This window comes from Parasteatoda tepidariorum, chromosome 5 (genome assembly GCF_982258835.1).
Source record: "Parasteatoda tepidariorum strain Cologne lab strain chromosome 5, Ptep-v5.0, whole genome shotgun sequence".
In the NCBI taxonomy this organism is placed as follows: Eukaryota; Metazoa; Arthropoda; class Arachnida; order Araneae; family Theridiidae; genus Parasteatoda; species Parasteatoda tepidariorum.
In genome coordinates, this window is record NC_141759.1 from 112,324,451 (window position 1) to 112,342,997 (window position 18,547).

The following is an 18,547-nucleotide window of genomic DNA, read 5'->3' on the forward strand; positions in this document are numbered from 1 at the left end:
ATATTATTTTTCTAGCAACATTATCTTAATTCTTTAGTAATAAAACATACCAAAGATGCAAAATAGAAGTATGTATTCATATTTCACAAAAAATAACTAAAATTTTTTTAAGCAAGCTGTGATGGCTCAGGGGATAGAGCGTTCGTCCTCCAATGAGGCACACTGGGATTGAATCCTAGCAATGGCTGGTCGATTCAAATTCCGCATTTGGCTTGCATTGACCATAATGCTGACGTGAAATATACTGAGTGGTAGATGAATCATGGGATATGGTCCCCTTGTCGTCAGGTTGAACGTGTGAGGTTTTACTCTCCATGTAACGCAAATATGGGTTAGTTCCGTCAAAAAGTCCTCCAGGAAAGCAAATCTTTCCCAATATTTGATCCAGGAGTTCCCTTGTCTTCTGGGTTGGGTTCAAAATTACAAGGCTACGGAGTTGAACATTAGTAGTCCTAAACGCAAAATTGGGTAGGCTGTTCAACAAGGGTTATAAAAAAAAAAATTTCAGGAAAAAAATAAGACTCTTAAATTTATGATGAAAAGATAAATTCTCTTATAAAAGATCAAGCAAATAAATAAAATATTAAAAATTATTATCTTTAAATAACCAGACCTCAGATCCTTCACTTCAAAAAGAATTCTTTTTAATCCTCAGCACCCAAACTGTTCTAAAAATTACCCATTTCCATTACCCATAATATGTTTCTCTAGATAAAATTCCTATGCTTCCACCTTTATGACAACCAACATTTAACAAAACCTTCCCCCTTGTTGGTTTGTGGTTGCAAATCATTATACAGATAGTAAATACAAAATACAGTAAATGCAACCAATACTTGTCAACTGCATATTTTTAACATTTACAGTTGTATTATTTCAAATAAGGAATTTGGAAAAATCAACTACACTGGGATAAGCTTAAACAGCATTGCATACTCATACAAAAATGAAACAAACAAACAAAAGACATAAAAAAGGAAATGAAAAAACTTTAATAGCTTCTGTGACTACTCATTTTATAATAAATCCAAGTACTAATAGAAGCAATAATATATGTTATACAACTAAAAATAACAATGACCGGAAATGAAAACAATGGCCCTCAGCAACCAAAATTATCAAAAAATTGAATAATTTACACTATTACAGAAAAAACTAACATTATATGTCGGCCTCTCATCTACTCTCTTACTTTCTCAAACATTTAATTCAGTGTGTTGTGACTAACACATAACACAATTAAAAATTGTTAAAGTATTAAAAGTGACATGTTTTGAGCACTCAAAACATAGCCATCCATTCTCAAGACCCACCAGACTAAATGAGGAAACCAAAAAATTTTGTTCAAAGGAATAAATGCTAAGTGTCTAAAAAAGAAATTCATAAATAAAAGTGAAAGACAAAAAAAAAATTACAGTCGACAAGAGACAAAACAGATAGATATGGGACTTTATCTGATTTATCTAAAGGCTGGTAACAAGAGTACTAAAATAATTTCAACTTTTCTTACTTCATATTTAAAGGTAATAAAGTTTTTTGTTTTTCATTATGAAATATATTTTCTAGCTTCTGTTTCTTGAGATTATTTATTTTAAAAGAGAAATAAATCAACTGAGGCCTGGCTATATACCATCAAAAAAGCAAAAATTTCAAAATCTCAACTTTTCATTTCATTTTGCATAATTGTAAATTTAACGTAAAATAATTAAGATAAGATAAATACCAGTCGACTGGGTCCTCAGCTACTCCCAACTAGGGTGCAAAGTAACGGGATATTAAGTCATACTGATTTCCGGCATCATCTTTGCAATCGAATTTGCCTCTTGCTAGTCACTATCACACCAACTACCTCTGAAGATGCAGATAATAATTCATTTTCATTGTTTTTTAATGATTCAAACTCTTACCTGAAAATATAAGTACAACAGTAAATTATAACAGAATCATAAAAACTTACAGAGAATATCAAAATAAGTATTTTCAGAATGTTTTTTCTGAATTTAGAACATTAGTAAATTGTAATTGTTCTTAAGATTCTATGAAAATTGCTTAAATAGAACTACTATTTAAAAATATTGATATCAAAATTTTTACTTTAATAATTTGATCTCTATTTTATTTTTCTTGAAAAAAATAGATTAATATGGTATAAAAAAATTTTCATCTACAATTAAATAAGAAAAATAATAAACTATTACAAAATTTTTTTGAGTGAAATTATGTTTGAGTAAACAGATTTTATGAGTGGGTGCAATTTTTTAAAAAATTTCCTTAGTATTTTTGAAAATTGATTAAAAACACAAAAAGTGAAATTAACATTAAGGGGTTCAAACTTTGGAACGCTCTCCTGGCCAAACTATGGGGACCCTATTTTCCAGACAGGGTTGCCACTCAAATCTGGAAGGAAAAAAAAATTCCCTGTGGTTTCCCTGTACATATACGCAATATATTAAGAGGAAACAATTACTGCACTCTTGTGTGAGCTATATTAGGCAAACTATATTTATTAGTTTTAATTGCTGGCAAAACAGCTGAGCATACCTAAATAATGCTATAGTAAATGAAATAGTTTAGTACAGCTGAAATATCATGGTTAAATATCCCATAGATCACGCTTTGAGTGGTCACCATTTTTTAAAAGATAAAAATAAGAAAAAAAATTTCCTGTATTTTCACAGTTTATGAAGAAAAAATAATAATTCCCTGTTATTTTAGGTGATTTTTAAATTTCCTGTATTTTCCAGGTTTTCCCTGTTCTTCCTGTGGAGTGGCAACCCTGCCAGATTCCAGTTACCTCCTATATTTGAAAGGTTAAGAATCCAAAGATGCAAAAAAACATATATGTTAATGTAGAGAAAATACATTTTTGTGTTTGATTCATAACTTAATTAATGGTTAGCACTTAATAATTAGCATATTTGAGGTCACCCCCAGAAACCATTTAGATTGACATTAAAAAAGTGAAAATTTGATCATTAGAACAAAAGTTATTTAGCGTGATATCTTTTTTTTGTGCACTGTACATAGAAGATATTTAAAAGATGGTAATTTTAATGCACAAAAGTAACATTTACAAAATTAAAAGAGATAAAATTTTTTACACAATATTTTTTTCTTATCAACACAGAAAAGAATATAGATATAGAAAAAATTATATAATTACTCCTTTTTCATACTTTATGAGTCTTCATGGCATTAAAAGAAAGATAAAAAAAAAGAGGATTTTAAAAATCGTGAAATTTAAGGAAGTAACTGAGATTGATGGTATAGCCATTCATTTGTACGTACTACAAAATCACGTGAACAGATTCCCTTTAAGAAAGGGTTAATTAAATGTATGCAGTGTGATTCAAGCATTGTAATAAATAATATTCATGGGTGCCCCTCTAAAAAACTTTCAAGACAGAACTTATTTTTTGACCAATTAACACAGTCTGTTAAACAGAATATTTCAAAAAATTATTGCAGCTCACTTATCATGAGGGTGGTCAATTTATTATATTATTGAGTATGTCAGCGGATAATTCAATGCCAATTTCTTCAACAAATAAGGAGAAATTTGAGAATATACATGTAAACAGGAGACAGTTGTAAAATATAGGAGTCTTTGTTAAAAAACAGGAGACTTGGAACGTATGTAATTTTATATTCCTTTTTAATTTTATTTCCCTTTTTTTTTATTAATTTTAAATAATTATTAATAAATTAATTTAATTATTAATTTTATATCCCATATTTTAATTAAAACTAAAAAAAGTAATATTAACATACACATAAAAAGTTTAAAACTATAACAAAATATACTGCAGTTTTAGTAGAAATCATAGTAAATATGGAATATATAGAATAGAGAATAGAATTGAATAGTTAGAATTGAGGTACAATTTACTGTAGTGCTTTTTTGTAGCCAGAGGAAACATTTCCATGCATTTCACATTCCAATCAAAGTAAAATTTACACAGTAATGCAACATTTTCCAAAATTACTACACAGTAATTTTTTGAAAATGTTGAATTTTTTTCTCATTTAATTAAACAAGTATGAAAATTAATAGAATAATTGAAAATTATTTTTAAAAATTTAACCTAAGTCATTAGGCTTTAAAATAATTATTAATGAAATCTAGCAGGCTTACCAGGAAAAAGAGTTAGAATAAATATAATAAATAAAATAATAAAAAATAAATATAATAAATAAATGAAGTAAAATATTTTCCTAAATATTTCAGTTACTATTCTTAGACTATGTAATATTTTAAACTTAGGCGATCAAGTAACAAGTTTAACAGACGTATGATTGCTAGAAGAAATTATCTTAAATTTTTTATTCACAATGTATATTTTTTTGTATTTAAATTCTTTTTATCCCTTTGTAGAAAGATAAAAAGGAAAATCATTTTTATTGATACATAAAAAAATATATGTATTGAGAAAAACGACATATTACTCCATTTTTGCACTTTGCAAATTGTCAACGCATGAAAATAAAAACTTTAAATTTTCAGGAATAACTGAAAAAAGAATGATTAACCCGAGTGTATTTATAACTAATCGAGAGCGACAAAAAGGGGTTAATTAAATTTATGTTTTGAGATTCAGACATTATCTCGATATTTTTGATATATTTAAAAACGTATTAAAAATATCGAAATTTTAAAAAAAATAAATATTGATAAATGCCAAATAACTAGTTGAAAAATTATACAATTATAAATAAAAAATACTTAAATGTGCGATTTAAATTTCTCATACCACAATAATGTAGTGATTTATAAAAAAAAAATGTGAAAATCAACAGCATTGATTTTAAAAAAAAAGAAGAAAATATTAAAAGGTCGCTCGGATTTAGTGATAATCAAATGCGTTTGAAAGTAATTACTCAAATGCACGTTCTAAATAATATTGTATGTAAAATTATATGGTATTGTATGTAAATTGAATAATATGAATTAAAAAAACACATGGAAATCAGTAGCAATAACTATGACAAAGTCATTAAAAAAAATTGCATAAGGGACTAATAAATGCATCAATAGAATTTTGCATATCATAACAATGTATAAACAATAAAGGAATTTGAAAAAAAAGAAATGAGAAAATTTGCAGCATTAATAGCAGATAAAATGATTGAAGTACCGCATGGATGCCATAGTATCACAGTACTTATGATAGTATTCAGACAATTCAAACATATAAAAAAGTTATTACTTAAATGCATGATTTAAATCTTGCTTGTCGTAAAAAATCAGAGTTTCAAAAACTATGAGAAAATAAATTTCATTAATTGCGAAAGAAAAAAAAAGGATCGAAACACAGATTTATTGTGGGATAGTCTTAATTGGATATTTACATGTTGCATGATCATATAAAAAATTTATTCAATCTGATTGTGGGCGAATAAATCCCATTGAATAGATTAATTCTTCTGCTACAAATTGAAATTCACAACATAACTGGTACTCGTTAAAATATAAGTTTCAAAAACAATGAGAAAGAACTTTTGAATGTTTGCTATTTTGGAATTACTTTTTAGAATATCAATTTCATATTTCAGTGCTTGCCTCACTAGCTCACCAATTTGAGATTAAGTTATTATGGAATTTTTTTTATTACACTCGTGTTCTTCTAAAGAAAAACTAAAGAGGATGCTGATAAAGACAGTATAATTTTACTGAAGGCATACCTGTCAATATTGGAGAAATAAAATAACAGAGATTTTACAAGTGACATTTTTTTGGCTAAGAGTAAAGTTTTGATACATCATACATAATCATGTAAGTCAAAAAGAGAAAATCAAAACTGGAAATTGTATAAGCACTTACATTTATCTAAGTAAAAAATATGTATATAAATCTTAATCTAAAGAAGATTTTTTTTTAAAACCATTAATAATAACTAAAACTATAAATACTCAACATACAGCAGAACAGGCAATAGCACTATTTGTTCAGGAATAAGAAAAGTATTTTTGCCATTAGCGGATTTTTTATCACCAAATTTTTTATTTTTTAATTTCTTCAACAAATAATGAAAAATTTTGAGAATATACAGGCAAACAGGAGATAGTTGTAAAATACAGGACCCTTTGCTAAAAAACTGAATTGGCATGTATGCGCAAGTAACGAAATGTAAATTTTAGATTAGCAGAACTACCATTTTGCCAGAATATAAATTATGGATTCACAGAATTCCGTGAATTAGCAAAAGAAACACGTGCCTGACTCTAGCTCTAAGGAATGATTCTTACGACTCAACATGGTGCCAAAAACAAAATTTCCGATTTTTAGCATTTCATTAATTGCCTTCAAGACTCAAAGATTTTATTTGTCTTACAGAAAATGTAAGTAAAACTTTGCATTTAAATTAACATTATTTCAAAGTCTAAAACATGGTTTTTAATTTAAAAATTTAGTTTATTTTGAGTAAAATAAATTTACAATTTATAGCAGTGAATATTACAAAATAAAAAGATATTTTTTTAATTAAAAAATTGTAGGGGACCCAACTTCAGCTGTTTTGGGTGTTCAACTTATATTTTGTTTTCTTGCACAAAATGTATATGATTTAGAAAATTGAATTTACAGAGGTGTGTAAAAAATGTACAAGGTTAACAAGGAATTTTACATTTGATGTTTAGTTTGAAAATCAGTTATTGTTATATTTGAGTAAAAAGATTCCCTTTGAGTCTCTTTGCAACCCTCAGGTATGCAACTAGAGAATTGAATTTTGACATGCTGAAAGGAGCAATTTATTTATGAACTTGAGTTTTTTTCTTGAGTTGAGTTTTGAGTAGTTTCTTTTCTTCAAAATTCCAATTTGTTAAAAAATTACAGCAATTTTAAATGTTTTTCTAAAGAAGTTTTCGTTAAAAAACAGGAGACTTGACAGATATGAATAAGCAATGAAGACGCTAAAAAACTTTTTGTTCATAATAATGTATTATACAAAATTATAAAATAATAATTTGTCACCATGAATGAAGGAAATTCAGAAACAAAAGTGGATTTAAAAAAATATTTTTAAGACAGAAATTTTAAGTTCCCTAACTCAGACATCCATTTGACAACATTCCGTTTTTCAAATCGCGTTTTCCCGATATTCCCAGTGCGTACAAACTCTGATATTTCTATAAGAAAGAGTGCATTTAAAACACACACACACATACATATATAAATTTGCAATTACATAAATTATATATAAATTTACACATGAACAATTTAATAATTTGTCCTCAAATTTGACCAACATAAATACATTTAGCAATCCACAGCTCATGGTTAGTAACTGATATCAGGTTATAATGAAGTTAAACTAGAACACTATATGTAAAAAAAGAAATAATTAAACAAATAAATAAATATTCTTTTAAAAAATATATTTATTGCTAATTAGAAGAAAAAAAATATTTAAACTTTTATATAAAAAAAATAAAATGAAATTGACATACTTAAAACAAAGAATAAAATTGCTGAAGAGTTGCATGCCCACAAAGGTTAACTTCACAGGTTGGAGTAAACCATTCCAGACCACACTTATTGCCTAAAGATAAAAAAAAAAAAAAAAAAAAAAAAAAATCTAGAAGAATAAATAATATGAATTTAACATTTTTTAAAATTTAAATATCATTATAAATTATCATTCAGCATAGGTACTTCCATTAATATGTCAAGAAATAAATTCTATTTATGCAAGGAATAATGTGCACTACAGAGATTTATAACCCAGCGTTGAACAGCTCACCCAATTTTTTGGGTTTATGACTACTAATGTTCAACTCCGAAGCCTTGTAATTTTGATTGCAATCCAGAAGACAAGGGAGCTCCTGGATCAAGTGTTGGGAGAAATTTGTCTTTGTGGAGAGCTTTTTGGTGGAACTAACCAGCATTTGCTTTCATGGAGAGGAAAACCACAAATGGTTAGCCTGATGGCCAGGGTAATGGAATGAATGGGAATTTGTATTGACCAGCTGATGCTGGAAGTCAAACACTAGCCCCTGAGCCATCACAGCTCACACTACATTGATTAAACATGTATAGAAAATTGTTCTAATGAACGACTTAGTACTATTAAAATTAAAGGTGGTCGATTACTCTAGTATTATACTCATTAGTTTTATCTCAGAACCTTGAAAGCCTGAGCCTGCCTCAGGATGGTCCATCATTCATAACGGCTCTGGATTTTAAAACTTCCAGTTTTTAATTTTTTAACATCCTCCTCAATATCTTCCAACCATCTTTTCCTTAACTAATGGCCGAATCCTAAAAATTAAAAAAATTATCAAATTTAAGCTTTATCTAAGTTTTTAAAAAATAAAAACAGCTTCAAATTTATCGGTCTATAACAGTAAAATTTTTTAAAAAAAGTATACAAGCATTAAAAAATAAAGAATAAATGTAATAAGTCACTGCACTACGTTTAAATACAAATTACTGCCATTAAATTATATTGCTCAAAATAAAGAATATAGGGGAAAAAAATTTCCCACATAAAACTAAAATTAATTCATTAATTTAATTAATGAATTAATATTTGAAAAAACTGCATAAAAATCAAGTGCCATTCACTACATGTTTGAAAAAATGTATTTGAAATTGAATGGAGGATTAAAAAGTATTTTAGTAAGGATTGAAAATTTGAACAAGATATATAAATATATATTTCTTGGTGAGGAACTATTCAAATTATTGGTGTTTGCATGATAATCAATTACTATTTGTAGAAAAAAAATAAAATGCCCACATTATACAATAGAATATATTTATTTGAAACAATATATAAGAAATGTTGTTCATTCTTAGCTTATTTTTAATACAATTGATAAGAAGTATGATTCTCAAGCACCCCCTGGGTATTGCTCGGGTGTGCCATGGGTAAAGACAGTACTGTGATAGAGCTATTATAAGATTAGACCGAGTAGGCATATGCTCATCTCTCCTACCTAAAAATTCCTAAAATTAGATTCCTAAAAATTAGTTTAGGTATTTAAACATGCAAATCTTGTTTTTAATTTACCATACACATAAAATTGAAAAGAAGGCAGTCTTTACATTTTTAGGAGCCTTGCACTAAAACAAAAAGATCATAAAAATCAAAAATATAGAATTAGAAAATCTAGTTTTTTTATATAAATCATTTGATGATTATTTAAATTGGATCCTTTAATTCAAAATTCTTTGTTTCTAAAAAGCACTAATGTTGTGTACATAAATATGAAATGATGGTATAAAATTTCTAGAAAATTTTTTTTAAGTAGTTGGTCTTTAGAAATGAGATTTTTTTTAAAAAAAAAGCAAATTTATTGTAAATATCTGGAGTAAAAAAAATATTGTTTTACTGAAGAGCAGGAAAGAAATAGAATTTTTTAAAAAACCACAAAATCTACCAACAGTTTTGATCAAGCAATAAACAAAAAAAAAATCATGTTGAACAAATAATTATTTACCATTATCAAAAGTATCTTCTTCTAATCCTGTAAGAAATGCAGCTTCAGAAAGGTTCATTTCAGCAGCAATTTCTTGTTTAGTTTTTTTTCGATACTGCCTCTAGCAAATTCAAAAATATTAGAATCATAGTTTCAATAGATATAGTAATCAGAAATAAAAAGATAGGAATAATAAAATTCAAATGTCAAACAATTCATATCTAAACTGGGCTATGAGTTTAAAAGTACAAAATCCTTTAAGAGGATGGTAGTTGGCTGGGTTCACAACCCAGTCCATGTGGCTTTTTTTATATGAAATAACCTTATTATGTTTGGGGCTAATTGTTTTTTTTGTTTTTTTACAGGTTTTTTCATGAAATGATCTAATTTCGCCCAAATATGAGTGCATTTTTTAAATATATTCTACATGCGTTCTTATATGTATGAAACAAAAAATATGGTTTAAACATAAAAAAATATTGCTCGATTATTATCAAAGGTATTAATAAATTAAATTATTATGATGAGAATAACTATTTTAGTCATATTTCTGCCATTTAAATGTACAATAGCATAATGATGAAGTTGCTAAAATAACTCTTTGTAAAATGCAAAGCATAATAAACAATATAATTTACTTCATAGTTAATGAATGGAATTTCTAGATGCAATGCATACATTCATGAAACTAAATATACATATCTGTTGAAGCATGTGGTATGTTCATTTCTATTTATTAATGTGTGAGTTTTTTATATGTTTCAGAAAGTACAAATAAAATAACTTTAATCTTTATTAAATCATTATTATGCTTTTAAAATGAAGAAAAAACATAATAAATTTTAAATGTTTGTTTCGAAGCATTTCAAGTAAATAGTTACAGATTTTAATGAACATGCAGAGATGTTCATTATAACTAATAATTATGTATTAAATAAGATATCATGTACAATCAATATCTACAATATATATTTTCATTCCATTAATAATAATTCCATTATATGTTCACTATATAATTCAGGGTTCTCACTCCTTTAACAAAGCAAAAATTAAGCACTTTTAAGGACTTTTCTGAAAAATTAAGAACCTTAAAAATAGTATTGTTTATTATTGAATATTCATATACCACCAGTGACGAGGCGAATCATTTAACTTTCTTAAAAACAAAATTCAATAAATGGAAGGAAAAAAAACAGAAAACAATTTTATTATGATGTAAGTAATGAAATAATTATATTAATTAACAGGGCTTGCCAAAGTAGGAGTAAGCAATTTTTGCAAACTCGGGTCATTTTTTCTTCTTTTTTTAAAATTTTTTTTTTCCGATTGACGACATCTATCGAATATTCGTAATCCAATTTCAATAACTTCATTAAATTGAATTGTAAAATTAAGTGCCAAAATGAAGATTTTCAATTCTTTTCATATATTAAAAAGAAAAGAGTAAATAAAATTTTTTAGGAGAAACAATGAAAAGATTATTACAGCAATACTTTGCTACTAAAAATGCATCACATATTCAGTTGTGGGCCAAGTTTGCTAAATATTCAGTTATGACCAAAAATATTCTTTCTTTTCTATTAATAAAATGTTTCATTTATACAGGAATTAAAACAAAAAGTTGAATTAGAGTTATGCATGAGAGTAGTTTTCTTACTATGTCATGTTTAATTAAGTCCTATTTCAAGTAAAAACAGGCCATATTAACATCCAAGCACCTTAAATTATTCCACTTTTGTTCATTAGGCTTAATTTAATATTTAAAAAAATCATTTAAATAAATATTTTTATGAAAGTTTTTATAAAATAAAAATATAATTAAGTTTGAAAAAATTTTTACTTTTCAAACCAATGTGTTTTATTAGTTCTCAGTGAAACACATAAATGAAAGGGTCAAGAACGACTTTTCAAAGGTATCAATACATTTCTAAGGTCAGAAAATTGGTAAGGTTCCTTATCTAACAAATACTGATAAGTTATTTATTTTTTGATCCTTTATAGGTATTTACTAGTAATACTTCTTTATAATCTGCTAAGATTCTTAATATTATTCTCTACTATTATAATGATTTGATATTTTACTTTTAACGCAAATTAACATTTTAAAACTGAAAGCGGTATACTTTTATTATAAAGTAAATCTGTAACATCACCTTTATCAGGTAAAGTTTTGTAAAAAAAAATTGAAAAATATTATGAAAAACATATGCTTTTTTTTGTTGTTAATAGCGGGTAATTGGGGGTTGTCCCATTGGCCACAGAAATGCCAGAACTGCTACTCTCTTCTCGTTACCCAGTGGGCACCTGTGACGAAGATTTTTGCAAAAATTTTCCTTTCGAATTTTCAAATAATTTGAATATTGGAAAGAAAACTGACTTTCTCAAGTTAAATGTATGCATTAATTTTAGTACTTTCAATGAAAAAAAAAAAACTTAGTTTAGCATAAGAAACTTTAAATTAGGTTCAAAATTATGTATGTATATACATATATACAACAAAATAAATATATACAAAAAAACACGAAGAAAATTAAGAAAAACAATAAGTTTCATTTATTGCGCATAAGCTGCAAGTAAACAGAACTCATTAGATAAGTTCAAAATGAAGATAAAACAAAGGAAAATTACAGACATATGAAAAAAGGGGGGAATAGAAAAATAATAATAAAAAAAAAAACAAACAACTGGGTGAAAAAAAAAGGATAAATTTTTTTTAAAAATCCAGAAAATAAAAGATATAATCTTTTCATCAGCCCACACGATTATATCCGCAAAAAAGAGTGCTTTCTGATACTGTATCAATATAGTCAAAGCAAAATATATTAATATAATAGTGTGAGGAGCACTCAAAAAATTTTTTTACAAAAATTACAACAAATAAAATTGAACACAATAAGTAAAGTAACATGTTAAAACAGAAAATAAAATAAAGTAAAAAGAAAAAACAGAATAAAACAAAATCTATAAAGCGAGTAGCGAATTCAAATGTAGTTACGCGAACGTGAAATTTTTCAAGAATGATTTAAAAAATATTTTCATAACAAGATTGCCCGATTGAAAATATGAAAACAAAAGTGCAAATTGAGCATAACTAGAGAAGTTTTGCTTTAAAGTGCCGTTCTTACTGCATTGCTGAAGTGAGTTTGATTTGTTAGTTTTCAAGGATGGGCCCGAAATGGATGTGCGCAAGGTAATATTATACTGGATAATTTAAAGAAGTTGACCATAAATAATTTTAGAAAATAAATATTTATTTTCTAAAATTATTTATGGTCAACTAGATAGAAATTTTTATTTAAATGTAGAATACCAGTTAATAAAATTAGCCACTTAATACAATCAAATTTCCTAAGAACGAATGATGCTTAATTAAGTGACAGGTACTGTATATTATTAAAAGACAAGTCTTGCTGCAGCTCCCTATAAGAAGATGGGTTTTTAAAACTTTTATAACTTCTTCTCTAACTAGGACAACAAAAAAAAAGTTTGGGAGAGATTAAAACAAATTTTTATTTAATATTGAAATCTGAAATTTAATGATTTACTCATAATAAGCTTAAAATGATATTTGGTAACTGTTAATAAATGAAATCAAATAAAAATTAACTACATTGATTAAAATCAAAAGCTGCATCATAAAATATGCATTAAAAGCTATTTCAGTTTCCCTACAGCTAATAAAAAACAATTCATTAATAACTAAAATAAAACTGTAAGGAATATATAAAAAACAATCCCGAACTTGAATATGTGTTAAACTCATAATACACCAGCTAATACTTACTCCATCAGTTCTTAATATTTTACTCCTCAGCCCTGAGAGGTAATATACGCATACTCTACATTTTTCGCCAGACACTGTGACAAGAATATTTTGGCCTTCTAGGACTTTCACTTGCCGAAATTTTCTCCTCGATATTAACTGGTACACCTTACCTTAACCACTACGGTCAAGAAGCATGAGTCCACTCTCAGTACCAATCAATAGATTTACTCCTAAGTAGCAACAGTTTAAATTAAAAAAACAATAAAATAAATTTTAGCAACAAAATTAAGTTCAAAAAGAAATTAATATTAAAAATTATAATTCCAAGCAACAGTCTGATAAAATATTGCTATGAGCAATGTAAAAATTCCACCTAATGCTTAAGTCACAGTTAGTAGCACATACAAATAAATAAGTAAATTATACAATGCAATGAGTTTAAACCAGCTTTTAATCTATTTTAATAAATGTTGATCTGCTTTAATTCCAATTAATATCAGCAAATTACTAATTAATTTTCTTCTACAAAATAATTTATAAATTTGTTATTCCATATTTAAAATTTAATGTCCTTGTTCGTTACTCACGAGAAAACTTAGAAGGATACACAATAAAACATTTAAACATCGTATTGCAATAATAATGAGTGAAAATTTATTAATAAATTAATAATGTAAGGTTTACTGTTTACTTTTCACACTAAAAATAAACACCATCAAAGACTTTAAAATTATTAAAAAAAATATTTCACTATTGAATGCTTGACTTTCAAACAAATGTCATGTTTTTACAGTTTTTTATTTATTTATTTTGATTGCTTTTGCAAGCAGCAGAAACGATCATCGCCTGGTAAATTACCTTGAAAAGGCAAGATCCGCTGTTTGAAGTGAAATTATTTAGTTGTAAGTGAACACATTTATTTAAGAATGTTGAAATAACAATCATATTCATATTTATATGACTATTAATGAAAATAATAATAAAATTATTAGCAAAGTTAAACTCATAAAATCTATATGAAAAATATCAGGGTTCGAAAAAACTCAGAAATTTTAACTGTCCCTGAGGACGGCTTGTCCAACAATGCACCCGTCCTCTTTGAAACTAGCCCGTAGCTTCTAAGTAAATAAAAATATAATTTTCTCTTATTAATTATAAACATTTATAAAAATTGGACAATGAATTAGTAGTCACTAGGATTACAAATACTTACATTATACAGTAATAAAAGAAACACTAGGTTACTGATAGTAACCTAGTATTTCTTTTATGAAATAATTTAAATGACAAAGGTCAAGTTATCTGGAATATCAATTTATCCGAGGGTACTGTGTTTCTTAAATGAATCAAATATGACGTTTGCCAGTTCCACAATCAAGCCAATGATTTACAGAGGTTTCTGCACAGAAATCTAAAAAGGGTTTTCCATTTAGGTAGATGTTCATAATTGTGTTTAACGCTTCTTGTTTAAGACTAGTACGTAATGTGTTTTTTTGTAAGTTAATTGCTGAAAAGCCCCTTTCAACCGCTGCAGTACTCCCAAACAGAGAAAACATCAATTCTAATAACAAAAATTGAAAATGTATCACGAACAGTAACGAGAAAATGGCCGTCCGAGCGGACTCGAGAAATTCGTTGTCCGCAGAGAATTTTTGACCGCCGAGGACGGGCGGTTTTTCGAGCCCTGAAAAATATCAATAGTTAAAAGCCTAGTTTTTAAAATAAACAAAACAATGCCATCCAAAAATTTTTAAAATATGTATAGTCTTTTTCTTTGTAAAAAATCCAGCAGTTAAAATATGGGAGTACAAACAAACATATGTCAATATAAAGGGCTACAATTTATTCAGTCTTGTTCTAAATGTATCAATATTTTTTTTTAAAAAACTCACACCTAATTTTATCACTAATCTAGCACTAAAACTAAATCAGGTAATTTGTATATAAACTTTAGATGTTTGATAAAAAGGATTTTGTTTTCAAAAGGAATTGAACACATTATGAGGAATGAAATAAGAACTAATAAGCATTTTATAGGAACCCTGTAACAGAATTTAGGTTTCAGGAAAAATATTTACATCATTTACTTTGCGCTAAATAATCGTGTATCAAAAAAGAGAGGGAGAAAATATTTTTAAAAAAGTTCTAGATTCACACTCCATAAGACAGCACATAGGATATCAGAGTTGAATCGTACTTTCTTATTTCTGGAGTGTCATAAGATGACTCGTGCGATGTTGGTGTAACATTGACACTATGATGGCGCTCTTTCCTTGGAGATTGAGAGGGACCAGTACCACCACCAAACCCAAAGGTGAGAAAAGAGCACTGTTTGTGTTGTAGTTGAGGAGGAGCCTTTCCAACAGCTTGCCTATACTCTTACATAAAAGAATAAAGTTATTCAATTAGAAAAATAAAACTAAGAGATAAACAGACAATAAAGCAATATAAAAAGCAAACATCAAGAAACTATAACTATTAATTCCTGCTGTATTATTTAAAATTAGCACAACAAACAAAGCCAATACTTATTTTAGAAAAAGTGGTGATTTTATTTTAACATTTAGTGCAATTGCAAGAACATATAAAATTTTTTTTAACACTTACTTCCTGATATATCTGCAATAAAAATTAAGATACTTTTATTCTACTGATTTCTTTAGAATATTTAAAGCGAATGTCAAATTTATACATAAGTAATATTACTTTTCATTTCAGTTAAAATAAAAACTCAATATTTTCAACAAAAGATATGTAATGAATGTATATGTAGCTACGTATGTTATAGTGAATGCTAAAAGTAATATCTTTCCAATAACATAACTAATTACTATTAAAAAGATAACCATACACAAAATTTTAATGAGACTTAAAACTAGAATATTATATTATGCTGTTCCATTTAAAATGTTATTTATAAATTCTAAAAACAAACAAAAAAAAAATAGCACAATTCCTACTTAAAAAGAATAACTCTCTCAAATAAAATTTAAGTGAATATTTTATATCAAAGAAAATCACTTATTAATAGCACATGTGGGTTCTGATAATTAACTTTAAAAATTATTAATGTTTCAGTCACCAGAATATCTTAATTAAAATATATATTGAATGACTAGTTATACAAGTCACAATAGGAAAAAACAAATTTCTTAATTCTAACTAATATTTTGCAGGGGTGACATTAAAGAAATGGGGAAACAGAAGGAAAAAAAAATATTATGCTTAAAAAGCAAGTAAGAATATTTTAAGTCCAATAAATGTATCAAGTAACAAATCAACTAGATGTTTCCAGCGGTGTGTCCAGACATTTTGTGAAAGATTCGTTTCTGTAACATTGTTAGAAATGAAACACACAAATATTTGGTATTTAGTCTATACTTAGTTCCTTTGCATTTGTCTTTCTCCCTCCCTCCCCCCTTCCTAGGAAGGGTTAATTCTATTAGCAAAACAATAATGAAGATAAACAAATCTGTGAAGGGCCCGTTTTTAAGTTAAAATATTTTGTGAAGGGTTCGTTAATGGACCCAAATTTCTTCTAAACAGACCTTAATTTTTGAAACCAATGCCATACAGTATGCTTATTCACAGCACTATCCCCTGACACTTGACATATTCGGAGTTTTCATGCAGCTAGTGATAAGCAGCACATGGTGTACCTGCTTTTAAAACATCTAATATTCCTACTCAGACAGGATTTTTGACCACTTTACACACTAATTTACTTTTCACTCAATGGCAAAGCAAAGACAGCAAGAACTTTATTAGTTACCATATATATATATATATATATATATATATATATATATATATATATATATATATATATATATATATATATATATATAATATATTAAATATTAACTCATGCAAGCATTTTAAAGTTTAAAATATATATACATTTAAATATAGCAATATAGTTAACAATAATGTTTAAATTGAGATTATAGTTCAAAATTAACTCTTACTTCAATTTAAAAAATCTGTGTTAAAAATATAAATTTTAGTCAGTAATTTTATAAAAAGAGTTTTCAGAAGAACTTTTGTTTATTATACTATGGTCAATACTAAAAGTTTATTTATATACACTGGTTATTTTAGATAATAGTGCATAATAATAGTGAAAATTTTGCTTTAAATAATTTGAATTCTTAACAAAAGAGGAATTTTTCAATACACTTTTTCTCATAAGTACAGCTATTTAAAATATCAAATTAATGTCATACCATTACATAAAAGCAATTCTTAAGGTTTTTGATAGCTTTAATTGTGATGGTTTCACACATAGTTATCTTAAAAAAGCTAAAAGTATATAAAAAAAAAAGCAAACTCGTTCACAATAATTAAGTCTTACTTTAATTTTAGTCACACAACAGTTATAAAAATCACAAGTAATACCTCATCTGATATCGTTGAGTCTTGAAGCCTATGCTGTGGTGAAAACTGATGATCAGATGTGTTTGAAGCATGCTGCTGCAAGAGGTCAGGTACAACACCCATGGAACGTGCTAGTGGTCATCCCTATATTACCAGAAGAGATTTGAGTCCAGGACCTCGATCACAGCCACTGCTTGATGAACTCCGTTCGCTTCCTATATAACAAAATAACAAAATCGTAAATAACAAAAGAGCTTTAGTTGTCAGAACTAAACACAATTAAAAAGGAGAGAAAATTTAAAATCCCTGGAATTTAAAGTATAGCAGATATGCTTCTAGTCAGCTACACGTTTAAGCAGATTTTATTGCTATTACAAGAGTAATACTGTTTTACTACAGTGTGTTCCATAAATCAAGCAAGAAATAATTTTGATTGAAAACACAAGTTTTAAACCAAAAATTGTGATTTAAAAAAAAAAACAACAACCTAGAATTGCATTGTAATAGCGTGCGAAATTTTAATAGTCTAAATCCAGAACTTTCCACTGCACTGGCATTTTATTTTCAATATCCGCATTTTATTAATCAAATGACATAAAACTCAAAGATTGGGTGATTTTTAGAACACTCTTTATTGCAAACAAATAGCATTTTTTCAGCTAGGAATATAAGTAATATTATGTAATTTTTTTAAAATTATTAATACATAAATTAGAGTAACAAACCATGCCACAAAAATTTGACATCCTTAAAACAACTGACAGTAACAAAAATGACTACTAAAACTGTTCCCTAAGAGCTATCTGCTACTCTATTTAAGTGTGCAGGACAGAATCAAGATCGCAGTGCAGTCTCGATTTAACAGTTAAAAACTTAATAATAAAATTAAAGTCTGCTCAAACAAATTTAAAAGTTTTAACAATTTTTCCTATTTTCTAGAAAGAAGATTTTTAAATTCCTGAAAGATACAATTAAATCAGCATT

The 18,547-nt window shown here is 27.0% G+C and overlaps 1 long non-coding RNA gene across 8 annotated transcripts in view; it reads right to left on the reverse strand.

The window, feature by feature from the left end:
* The window catches only part of LOC147810009 (uncharacterized), a 42,483-nt gene that overhangs the window by 14,166 nt on the left and 9,770 nt on the right, over window positions 1–18,547 (reverse strand). For 4 of the 8 annotated variants that reach the window (XR_015434049.1, XR_015434052.1, XR_015434048.1 and 1 more), the window contains 7 exons: window positions 17,585–17,778; window positions 15,384–15,564; window positions 13,205–13,416; window positions 9,442–9,541; window positions 8,124–8,257; window positions 7,447–7,538; window positions 1,724–1,907 (listed from right to left, as the gene is read on the reverse strand). This is a non-coding gene — a long non-coding RNA (uncharacterized LOC147810009). Of the gene's footprint in view, window positions 1–1,723; window positions 1,908–7,446; window positions 7,539–8,123; window positions 8,258–9,441; window positions 9,542–13,204; window positions 13,417–15,343; window positions 15,565–17,584; window positions 17,779–18,547 lie in introns of all 8 variants that reach the window. The other 4 variants (XR_015434051.1, XR_015434055.1, XR_015434050.1 and 1 more) reach the window with 4 other exon arrangements.